A 12,683-nucleotide genomic window follows, 5' to 3' on the forward strand; every position below is an offset into this window, starting at 1 on the left:
TTATTTAAGCTTGATGTCTAATTTATATTAAATTTTCAGATGTTTTAACTTTTCCGGCGAAACTATCAGACTTATTACAAAATATAATGAAACCTTCTTTGTAGACAATTTTATTCTCTAAGAACTATTTCTAATGAAGTTTTTCGGATTCCGCATTGTTTTCTACTTCTTTATATTTTAATGTCAAGCACGTAAAAAAATAGTCTTCTGTTCGATTTTAAAAGCTTGGCATAAAAACGAAAATAACTAGGAAACAATGCGGAATTCGAAAAAACTTTATTGGAATTAATTTGTAAGGCATAGAATTGTCTAAAAAAAATGTGCCGTGATATTTTGTGATAAATCTGATACTTTCGCCAAAAAAATGACAAAATTCTGAAAATTTAATTTAAATTCGACTTCACGCTCAAATGCTTCACCGGTTAACTCAAATTTCCATGGCTTATTAGCTAAGAGTTATTTTAGAAAATCTATTGGAAATACATCAACCGGTGAAGCATTTGGCTGCTTAGCCAAGCTAATGAAGTTAATCTGTTAAATTAGCTAAGCTGACGAGCAAGCCAGCTAATTAGCCTACTTAACTTTTTTAATCGGTTATGCTGATTTAGATGTGCAGTCCTACTAGCTAACAATTCGCCGTAGGAAAAATCTGCAGACATAATTTTGTTGAGAATTGAATGCTCTACAAGAAACGTAATCTATCATTTTTTTTTTATAAATCCAATTATTCGAAAGTTATTTGAGCGTGAAGTCGAATTTAAATTAAATTTTCAGAATTTTGTCATTTTTTTGGCGAAAGTATCAGATTTATCACAAAATATCACGGGACATTTTTTTTAGACAATTCTATGCCTTACAAATTATTTCCAATAAAGTTTTTTCGAATTCCGCATTGTTTCCTAGTTATTTTCGTTTTTATGCCAAGCTTTTAAAATCGAACAGAAGACTATTTTTTTACGTGCTTGACATTAAAATAAAAAGAAGTAGAAAACAATGCGGAATCCGAAGAACTTCATTAGAAATAGTTCTTAGAGAATAAAATTGTCTACAAAGAAGGTTTCATTATATTTTGTAATAAGTCTGATAGTTTCGCCGGAAAAGTTAAAACATCTAAAAATTTAATATAAATTAGACATCAAGCTTAAATAACTTTTAAAAGAATGGATGTATCAAAAAGCGATAAGAGACTTTTTTTGGAGAGTGTTCAATTCTAGCGTATTTCACGCCAAATCGAATAATTTAAGAAATTAAAATGTTACACTTTGTGAAATTTATTTTATGTTTTTGTATCGTTAAAGGAATGATTTAAGTAAATTTTTTTGATAATGTTGGGCATTTTGTTGCCGAATTTTTTTTTTTCTTTAAATAATTTATTTATTATTTATGGATAGAAAGTGAAGACTAATATTTTATTTGAATAATATTGATATAATTAGTAAATTAATTATTTTATAATTTATAATTTTCTTTTTTTCAATTAACTATTATTTTTTTGTTATGTAACTTATGTGTAAATAATTAAATTTTTCAAATAAAGTAAAAATTATATTATGACAATAAAATATTTTAAATTATTAAAAAATATGTTAATTAAATTATCTATTTTTAAGAAAATATAAAATACAGTTATCAAAATAACAATCTTTAATGATAGTCGTAAATTTTAATGTCTTTATTTTTGTTAATAAATGTTTTAATAGAAATTTTATATGAATTTAAATTTTCTTATTCCGATCCCTACCCGCGTATAATGTTAGAGTTACCTTTCGAGATCTACCTTACCTTCAGAGATTTAAAAATTAAAAAAGTTGGTACCGCTGTATACTCTAGTATAAAGTTAATTTGGTATAATATACTGCTACCACTAAATTGCACGAGCATAAACCTCCACTTGCTACAACTTTCGATGCTACCAAGTATGTTGGCAACATACAATCGCTGACTCGAAATTATTGTAAACTTAAATAAGGCTAGACAAAAATTCAACTGGCATTATCAGCAAACTGCTCGCAATTTATTTGACTCATTTTAAAAAAAGTATAAAATACTAATGCATTAAATTATCGTTTTTTTAATAGATTAGTGACTATTTTTCATGATAGCAACAAATACACATGTAACATTTTATGTCCGACTTAATCACTGTATGCAAATACATAACATCAGTTAGATGTACAACTGTTCATAATTTGACATCTTTCTACATTACTAAGTCACCATCTCGTACTGTTACTATCAGCCATCTGTATTTAAAGGAAACAACATTAAATGCAACTGACTAAATACAAATCTGTCTCAAACATCCACTAGAAATAAATACAGTCATTATTAAGATCATTTGACTCTTAACTATACCGGAAATAATATTCAATCGAAATACTTTTCGACTCGAAAGAACTGGTTGTTAGGACAAAAAGATGACACCCAACTTGGTTCCAGTTGCGGCTGCAAGTTTCTCGTCAGTTTCTCGCCAACTTGGCTATCAGGGTAAATTTGAAAGCTTCATGCCGCTAATTTATATACCAGAAAGAAGTTAGCGTAGAATAATTTTTTTTTTTTTAAATCTATATGCCAATTAATTGCTCCCCAAGAAAAAATGTTTATAAATAATCATATAAAATTATATATAATTATATATAACTCGATTATATATAATCATATTTGAAAAATGGCCAAATATAATCATATATAATTATATATAACTGTATATAATTATATATAACTATATATAATTAAAAAATATTTTTGAAAAAAAAAAAAAAATTAAATACCAAATTTTTGATTTGGTTATTACCGCGCGAACGCATTACAAATTCAGAAACAAGAATTGATAGCAGTAAATGATGAAAAATTCCTGGGCGTCTGCTGGGTTCGAACACGGCTCCTTTCGGCTGGAAATCCTGAACGTTGATCACTGGTCCACATCACGAGAGTTCAAGTCATGTGCTTAATTGATGTATTTAGAGTGAAATGCCGGTAAAGACCGAGTTCATAAGTTTTCGTGATGGATTTTTACACAATTTAAAAAAACTCCATGAACTTATATGAAATTTAATTTTTGTCGGCCTCGATGATAATTATATAAAATTTTATTAAGTTTCTTCAAATTTTTTGATTTTCTGTTGTGATGTGGAATTTAAAAAAACTTATATAAAATTTTGGGAAACATTGAATAATTTCACAAAATTATTTGAAATTCAACCGATTGAAAAACTGGATACTTTCAATTTTTGAATACCATGAAAAAAAAAATTATTTTTTTTTTAAACACCCTAATGATTGTATACAATTATATATGGATATATATAATTATATATGATTCTATATGAAAAAAATTTCTCGGAATAGTATTATATATAATCATATATAATTATATATGGAGCTACACATGACACTCTCCGTTAAAATATTGCATTATATATAATCATATATAATTATGTATATCCATATATAATTGTATACAATTATATATGGATATATATATAAGATTATATATAATTATATATGATTCTATATGAAAAAAATTTCTCGGAATAGTATTATATATAATCATATATAATTATATATGACGCGACATATGACTTTCTCCGTTTAAATATTGTATTATATATATCATCATATATAATTATGTATGATTATATATAAACATTTTTTCTCGGGTCCTCAAATGCTCTTCCAGAATCCACAATTGCTACAATTAATAGTTAATTAATAATTAATTTTTTTAAAAATTGTTAACTTGGAAAATTAAAATTTTTATAGTTCAAAAAATAATACACTTTATACAATTTTTTTTTACTCAAAAAATTGCTCCCTACTTGCTCAATTGACTAGGCAAAAGAGTTGTCGGATTTTTGCCGTATTTATAATAATTAATTGCAATTAACTATTTGTACGTGTTAATTGCTGTGCTATGACGTCATCAATTGTCGTTGGAATTTATAAAGGCCATATTTACATGTACTACTGCTATAGCTATTTCGTGTTCGCCCTAATGTTTATTATTTACATATTAAACTTAGGTTATTGTCACCAGGATCAAGTTAGTCTTGGGCCTAATCGGTCACCACTGAGAGCGCTCAATTTAGTTCATAATCCAATGGCGAACTAGTTCGTTCTTTTAGTTCATTAGTTCTTTTGTTTAAATAATTTAATAAAAACAATAAATAGAAAAAAAATATATTTATGATTAATGCTGGTTCTGTTTATTTATGGAACATAAAATTTTTTATTTAAATAAGAATGAAAAAATAAAAGAATTTATATTAATAATTAGTCAACAGCTAGTCTCGTTTCTAGTATAATGCGTAATTATATTACAATACTTAAAAAATGCTAATTATCACAATTAAAGTTGACATTTTTTTATAGCACATCAAATCTTTTACTTAAGTAAAAATGAAAAAATTCAATAATTTATATTAATCATTAGTCAACAGCTAGTCTCGTTGAGTAATGATCTAATATATAAAAATAGTCTCTCGCAATATCAAGGCGCGCACAGAAAAAGTAAATAACTCGGTTGGTCACATAGCGCCAGTGTCTAGTTAAACCGACGCTAAAAAAATATAAAAAGAACTAAGAGCGAGATCATCGACGAACTAGTTCGCATAGTTCACCTAAAGGAGCGCTCTTCCGACCTAGGTCGTTCGCGAACTACCCAAGACTAGATCAAGTGCAACCACAGTTTACGTTTGAAGTTTAAATGTATCCAGATATTGTAATAAATAAATGTTTAATTCCGTTATTAACAATAAATTGGCAATTCGATATTTCTTAAGAGTAATTGAATTGTGGCTCAATAATTTTATATATTTAAACCATCTCCGTTTCTGCTACCAGATATTGTCATGTTGACCATTATCATAATTTATAATGTTCACGCAAGGCAATATTAAATGGAAAATATATTATAACCGGGCAGCATTGGTACGACGTGAGAGTGTGGCTCTCTCGCTGTCCTTGTTGGTTTTTGGTCTTTCTCTCTCTCTCTCGTTACAGCCTGATTGCCGAGTTTGGCTGAGCTAGGCGTTAGACCACAGGGGATGATTCCACGCAGCAGGTGACCGTAAATTGGTCATGTGCGCATAATTAGGTAGGGGTCATCGGAGGTTGGGGCCTAAGACGACTAGATAAAAGAGGCGATTCAAGGGCAGGCAATCAATTTAAGTTCAAGATTTCAATCGAGATTCAAGTCCAAGCGATCGACTCGAGATTCAAGTGCAGGCAATCAATTTAAGAGACACTCAAGTCGAAGCAGTGACAACGACATCCTCGCGATTAGCCATTCGGTTCACTCGATTTCCTTATTTGTGAAAACTGTAAATTTTAAATTAATTTTATTATCTATATAAACTGGTTTACAAAATATCAACAGTCAGGATCTAGAAGAGGAGGTCCATGATGCAGCGGCGTCCAGTTCCTGCAGTACGTCCTACTCAATAAAATCCAGATAAGATTTATAATAAATTTATTTACATTTATCTCTCTTCAACGCGATTTAGCGTAAATGATTATTAGACTTTATTTTCCCGTGTTCATTAAGCTTGGTGCGTTAAATAAATTTATTTGTTGTCGCTGAACATTTATTAATTTATAAGCAAGGGGAAATTTTGTATATATTGGGAATTTGGTTAAATAAAATTTGTATATAATAATTAAATTAAGTCTGAAAGAAATTACTTTTCATCACCAGTGTCTTTAGAATAAGTTAAATTTCAGCCGCGTGTCCGGTCAAGACGAGTCGACCCATCCCTGAGATCTATTTCCCGCGTTCAGAACCAGCAATATAATAATTAAAATTCATATTTATAATTAATAATTAATTATTTAATCGGGCTATTTTGTAACTGTGGTTCGTGGCTACTGGACACGAAGTAGCCAAGGTCACCGTTATAATATTGAACATTACTGGTCAGTATTTGATGTGTAAGTTGGAAATAAATTGCATATTGAATAGAATAATATTTAAGGAATTCATTTTCATGTTGCGAGCAAACCGTCCGACTTGATAGATATGGAGGTAGTGGATATAATAAATAGTGCAATTGGGATTTTTCCCTTTTTCATCACACGTCTTGTGGAAAATTCTCAGAATCTCACCATCACCGATACAGATAATGGAGTTGTTGCTTGAGCTAAAGTCCTCAAAGGTACGAGGAAGTGTTTTCCTTTGTTAAAGACGACGGTAAAAATTGCAAGGGTAAGACATTTAGTCCAGATGGTAAACATCCCGGTTTGCAATTCTGGAGCTACTACTAAAATTGTTTCGTGCAGTACTTGAGCTGTGGTCGCCGTCATCAAAAAGCCTAAAGTATGTGCTCTACAGTTTTCAACTCTTGAAACATCTTAAATAATAAGGGAGCCTTTCATCGTATCAGCAGCTAATCCTCAAGGAAACCCTCAACTCCACATCTGGGTCAAAAGACGGCGAACATGTTCAAAGTTTTAACCAAAAACAATAAATTGATTGGGAGCCCGATTGGTCAGACGATGAATAAATCTGCGCGATTTTGATCAACACGGACATAGTAATTTACGAAAATGCAGATTTTGAAAAATTTGTTCATCGTATAGATGTAACCAAAGCCGAAAGATTTAAAATAGCACCTGGAAACGCTTCTTAGCACATTGTAATCTATACACCGGGCAAAACTAGACAACAATCGTTAGCTAGACTCTTCGAGTACCCAAAACTGGACAGTTTACAATCTTTAGCAACCAAGAGCTTTTTCCAGCTTGATAGAGTTGATTTTTACTGGAAGTCAGAGTACAAGTGTATTGATTCTGACCAGTATAGACATTGACAAAACTGGAGTTTCGTATTACAGTAAGCAAGCACTGCTTTAATTCAATACGAAGGGTGACACGGCCATTGTTACTCTGCTTCACTTGTCACCAGACGGTCACGATTTTATGACTGCTACCACTGCATCGAGGTTCTATAAGGCTAATGGGTTTAAAATTTGGCATTACACTGGTACTCCATTGTACTAAAAGCCTTGAAACAAGCAAGAAGAATCGTGAAAAGTCCTTTGGCAACGGCTTCCGGTAAATTCCTTCCCGGAACAAGCAATTAGTTACAAAGCTGTTGAAGGTATTGCACCTAGTACCCAGGCTTCTAAGCAAGTATACAGACCCTCCTCGGCTCGTAGTCGTACAATAAATTTCAAATTGAATGACAATAACGATGATAACGATGCTTCCAAGAAAAACACCACCAACGCGTCGTCAAAAGCCGCGCTCAAGGCCAAGAAGAAGTGCGAAGCTTAAAAAAGTTAAAAAAGAGTTGGAAGCTAATGTGCAGAAAAAAAATGTAGTAAGTCTTTTTGTGTTAATATTTTTTCATTATACATCAGAAAAAAAGAATTTTTGCAAGAGAAAAAAAAACATTTTATCGATTCAAAAAAATTTACAAGGAAATAAAATTCTTCAGTAAAAAAAAATTTTTCAATTAGCAAAAATTGTATTTTTCTGTATCTTTAAAAACATTTTAATCACTGATTGCTTTACACATTTTTTTTGCAGTTACTCCTCGAATACTTGGCTTAAATTTACACGGATCAATAAATGTATATTAATTGAAAATCAACGGTGTTAATAGTATACGACAGCTAATCTATCTAGCAACATGTAAGTAGCTGATATATTAAAGAACAATTATATATTTTCTGTAAGATTATTTGAGCTGGTATTTAATGCGAATATTTAAAAAATGTCAAGATGACAGTAATGTAGCGAAAAATTAGAAGTTAAAAGTTAAAATAATTGGTAAAAAAGTTGATATTTTATTCATTAAAAAGGATCATATTATGTTTACTAATTTTAACATTTTTATTATTTATAATAAGCATTCGGTATTTTTTCTTTATAATTTACTTTTATTATTTCTGTTTTAGTTCATCGTGCGATTGGATTAAGTTTATCATCATCTGCTGTGTCTCATCTTTAATCAACATCAATAAGTTCAATCTGTAATTAACGTTATTGCTAACGTTAATTTTTCTTCTGTTCTTCGCATTATTATAAATTTACTACGAAATACAAATAGATCAACTATAAAAAAAATTTTTATTAATTTAAGAATTGATGCTTCAGAAGTTTTTATGCAACTTCTTAATGTAGACACTTAGCTGTGTAGTAAAAATGGAGCTGCCAAAGAATAAAATAATATTCTTTTAATAAATTTACCAAGTTTAAAGTAATATTATCCATTGTTCAATCCATTTTGTTATATAGATGTTAAAATTGCATTCACTACTTTTTGTAGAAAAATTTTTTGAATAAAATTTATTATAATGTTAATAATAAAATAAGCTGACATCCGAACATTTTTTGGCTATTGTTGGACAGATAAACCTAATAAAATAAATTATGATGAATAATATTAAATACAAAACTTTCATATAAAGTTTTTCAACTTCTTATAATAAATGTGTAAGTTTGGAATAGTTCTCTTTGAAAAACATGCCACAAAATATTAGATTTACTCATTTCAGTTAAGGCAAATTTTAAATTCTAATTAAATAAATTAAAAAAAAAAGTAACAAAGGCTTAACATTATTATTTTGCGTTGTAAAATTTTCCCTTTCTTGTTTTATAAAATAATAATAATATTGATTAATAATGAAACAATTGAAAGTCAAACATAATGTACCCCAAAAAAATGACTGCTGTGTTTTAATGCGCTATTCTCGTCAAATATCATAGAATTATTAACTAAAAGTGCATTAATTATTAAAAAATATTTCTTTTTATAATAGCAACGAATCAATTGACAGTCGCGAATAACGTACATCTGATAAAAACAATGATTACTCTGTTTCGATGTGTTATTGTGAAATATAATATTATTAAATAATAAAAAAATAATTTCTTAAATAATAATGATTGTTTAATTTTTATTTAAAAAATAACAGTTATAATAAGAGAGTATATATAAAGAAAAACAATTATTGGTGTAACTTGATGAATGATCATTAAAAATTGTGTTGTTAAATAATAAGTGATGCATTAATTATAAAAAGATAGTTTTTAAAAATGACGTCTTGGGCAGCTGTGTCTCATTTTGAAATTTTTGATGTGATCAAAAATTTCGAATTATGTACTAGTCATGATAACTTGAAGTCAAAAAAAATCATATGTGGGTGGAAATTTGTTCAAATTGGTTATATGATACTGGGAAATATCGAATGAAACCGCTCAACTTATATTTCTATGTTAGCCAAAATAGAAATGCAATTTACAAAAGTTATAAAGAGTATCGAAATGAAATTTTCAAAACAAAAAATATAGACTCCATTGAAGAGGATAATATTGATGAAAAAAGAGATTCCGATGAAATGCATGAACCTATATCAGAAGATTTCCCTCTCTACCCACAAAATAATAATCATTCTTGCAAAAATAAAATTCTTAATTTTAATATTACATTTTCGGAAACACAATGGTCATCAATCAAACCGAATGAAAAAATAGATAAAAACAAAAAATCATATTGGACTTTTCAGAAAGGTTGGGCACATATTGTTTGTGAATTAATATATTTAAGTAAAAAATTACCATGCGCATTTAATTTAAAAACTCATAATATCTTTCAAGATAATTTAATTGATAACAATAATTTTATTATTAAAATAAATGGATTTTGCACCGACAAAAATTGCAAAGCTGCTATTTATGGTGAAGGAATATTTAATTTTAGTCAAAAAGATAACATCACCTTGAACATAATAACCTTAGACACAAAAAAAGTTCCTCATAAAAAAAAAGACACATTTCAGGACCTCTACGTGAAGAATTTAAACAAAAACTAAAATCTACAAAAACAGAAAATTTTAGAGCGAAATTAATAGACAAATTCCATGAATATGGGCAACAAATGCCACCGATTATCTCGAACACTGTTGTTTGTAATAAAATTAGACAGGAAGCAATTAACGAAGAATTAGGAATAGAAGGTACATTATGGGAATCTTTGGACAGATTAAAAAAAATGTAGAGTTTCAATCAGCCCTTCAACAGTTTGGAAAAGACAAGTTTTTTCAATTTTATTGGACACCTGAACAAATAGATGTTTTTAATGATTTATTGAGCTTGAATCCTTGCGTTACCGTCGATGCTACAGGAAGCATAGCTAGACGAATTCCCCGGCAAGACAATTACTCTAATGGTCCGATTTTTTTGTATCAGATCGTGACGTACATTGATAAATTAATCGTTCCGGTCTCTCAAATGCTGTCTGAGCGACATGATACTGCTATCATAGAGTTCTGGTTGAAAGATTGGTTTTCGAATAATGCTAATATTCCACTGGAGATCGTAACAGACATGTCGAAACCACTACAAAATGCCATCTGCTTAGCTACGAATAATATCACCTATAATCAATACTTATTAATGTGTTATCGCTTTCTAACTAATAAAACTAAAATTTTATTAAAACCTTATTTGCGGATTGACATAGCCCATTTTATTCATTGGGTTTCGCGTTTGCGTTGCTTTGCTAACGTTAATGCTGCAGTTAAGGATTTTTATCTACGTGCTTTTGGACTGATGACTACGGCAGAAAATTTGGTAGTATTAGAAAAATTAATGAGAGCCGTTTTAAAGATTTCTCAAAATAATTATAATGTCACAGATGATATTAGATCGTTATTAGATCAAATTAAAACTTTTGAATTTGATGACAGTATAAATTATAAGAATTTAAAAAAAGCTACTCCCTGTGAAGAAAAAAAATTTTGTGATGATCACTTATCTTGTCATGAAGAGCTCATCGAAATGGATGACATTGAATGTCGTTTAAAAGAACCTAATGAACTTGATGACTAAATTGAGAGATTGGTTATCGAAACTTGCATAGATAAATCTTCCAATGCATCCATAAACTATAGTAATATTAATAGCTACTACTGTCCTATTTTACCTAGTTTGAAGATAATATTTAAAAAGTTTCCATCGTGGTCAAACGTTATGAAAGGTCCTTATGGTTGCAAAAATCTGGTTCCAACATCAGCACGATCTGAAAATTATTTTAATTTGATTAAAAGCAATCAATTGGAAAATTATCAGCCAGTCCGAGTGGATAAATTTCTAGTTAAGCATTTAAGATCAATCTTTTCAAAAATCAAAGAAGCAAGAGCGGCACTTGAACAGTTAAAAATGGAAGAAAAACAGCTAAAAAAAGATAAAGGTAAAAAACAGAATAAAATAAACATTGACAGTATGTTTAAATTACAGGAAAATTGGAGAAATCAAGTCCAGCCTATTAGTTTAAGCTCTGAAGAAAGCGACACGTCATTTACGAAACAAGATGATTCAAATTTACATTTTCGTGATATTTTACCAGACAAACCAGTTCAAGTTTCAGAAGATTTGAACAAAAATTCAAATGATGATTCATCAGATCCAGTTCAAAGAATAGACGATTCCAACTCAATTTTTAATGATAATAATAATAATATAATAATAATAATAATAATGATTTATTCGACTTAGTTCATAGTTCAGAAGATTTAAACTCAATTTTTAATTATAATAATGGTTTATTCGATCCAGTTCACAAATTAAATGCAGATCTTAATTTAATTTTTGACAAAGATGAATTATCTAAACCAATATTTGTCTCAACCCCTTTAAAAGTTGAAAGTAAAATTATTGATGAAGAGCTTACAGACCTTATTAATCCTAAATATTTGTTACTGTCATCTGTTAATGATACTAACTTTTCTTTAGAAAAAAATTCTGATGAAAATTTTTCTATAAAATTAGAATCAGAAATACCCAATTTTCAATTAAAATGTAGTAAAATAAGAGAGAAAAGAATAGATAAAGTTACTTATAAGTCAAGTCCTAAGTCTAAACGAGGTAAATATGTAACACCTTTCCCAGAAGTGCAAATATTTCATGCTAAAGCAAATAATAAATTACCTAAAAACAAGACAATAAAGACAAAACAAATTATTCGCAATGGACAATTTATCCGTGCATACCCGATAAAAGGGAAGAAATTAAGATTGTACAATCCATGCCTTTTCGATAGTTTGATGGAGGTTGTATCGTTTAGTTACTTAAATTTTAGTAATTTTAAAAATTTTGTAGATTGTCAAATCAAACCCAACTCTTTCTTCTCTTGTTTATTACATTATACTGAATTCGGCGCGAATGCATCTTTTAGTAAAAAACGACTGAGTTATTTATTTAATAGTAATAAATACCCAGAAGAAAATTATTCTATTAACTGTCGTGATGATGTTTCAAGAACTTTCTCGTGGATTATAAACGAGTCAAATTGTAACACTGAACAAAGATACTGTACCAACAATAAATGTAATTACTTGAAATCTGTAAAAGCACCAGTGTTGAATATAAATGCTACATTAGTTTGGAAAAATGGACTTCAATCTTTGGAACATTGTATCCGTCAAGAAGTTAGAAAAAAACATCTTTATTTATGTGACGCGTGTAAAACTTTATCTGCCAAAAAACAAACTACCGTTACTTCATGCTTATGTCTTAATATTGAACACTTTTATGAGTCGAATATATACTGTGCTAATTCCGGTATAAAACAACGAACAGGATATTATTTGGAGGAAATACCACACCGTTTGGAGGTATTCGAAATGTCATTTCTGTTGTCTGGTGTCATAGAGTTCGCTCCACCTGACAATCCACTAAGT

At 29.2% G+C, this 12,683-nt stretch overlaps 1 pseudogene; it reads left to right on the plus strand.

Moving 5' to 3' along the window:
• The first annotated feature begins 4,054 nt into the window (after positions 1 to 4,054).
• LOC106693120 (eukaryotic translation initiation factor 2A-like) lies at positions 4,055 to 8,355 on the plus strand (annotated as a pseudogene).
• The last annotated feature ends 4,328 nt before the right edge of the window (positions 8,356 to 12,683 follow it).

This window comes from Microplitis demolitor, chromosome 5, assembly GCF_026212275.2.
Source record: "Microplitis demolitor isolate Queensland-Clemson2020A chromosome 5, iyMicDemo2.1a, whole genome shotgun sequence".
Taxonomy (NCBI): domain Eukaryota; kingdom Metazoa; phylum Arthropoda; class Insecta; order Hymenoptera; family Braconidae; genus Microplitis; species Microplitis demolitor.